The following is a 378-nucleotide window of genomic DNA, read 5'->3' on the forward strand; positions in this document are numbered from 1 at the left end:
CTGACGTCATCAGTGATGGACCCGTGGGGGTATGTCCATGGAGCGCCTGCGTAAAAAACACAAAATCAAAACAAAGTCAATTAAACGTAAACATTCTGTTGTAGTAATAATAATAATAACAATAATGATAATGATAATGGTAATAATAGTCATAATAGTAATAATAATAATAATATTATTATTATTATAACAATAATAATAATTATGATGATAATAACAACAACAATAATAACAATAATAAAATCAATAATACAGTTGAGAACAGAGAAAAAAGTTTTAATGTAGATTTTGAAGAAGCTTGGGCCATTGAATTGGGGCATTGAATGTTTAAGCCAAAACAAAATGAAACTTATTAAAACTATCAGGCTTAAAAAGTAC

The sequence above is a fragment of the Solea solea genome, chromosome 8 (assembly GCF_958295425.1).
Source record: "Solea solea chromosome 8, fSolSol10.1, whole genome shotgun sequence".
Lineage (NCBI taxonomy): Eukaryota > Metazoa > Chordata > Actinopteri > Pleuronectiformes > Soleidae > Solea > Solea solea.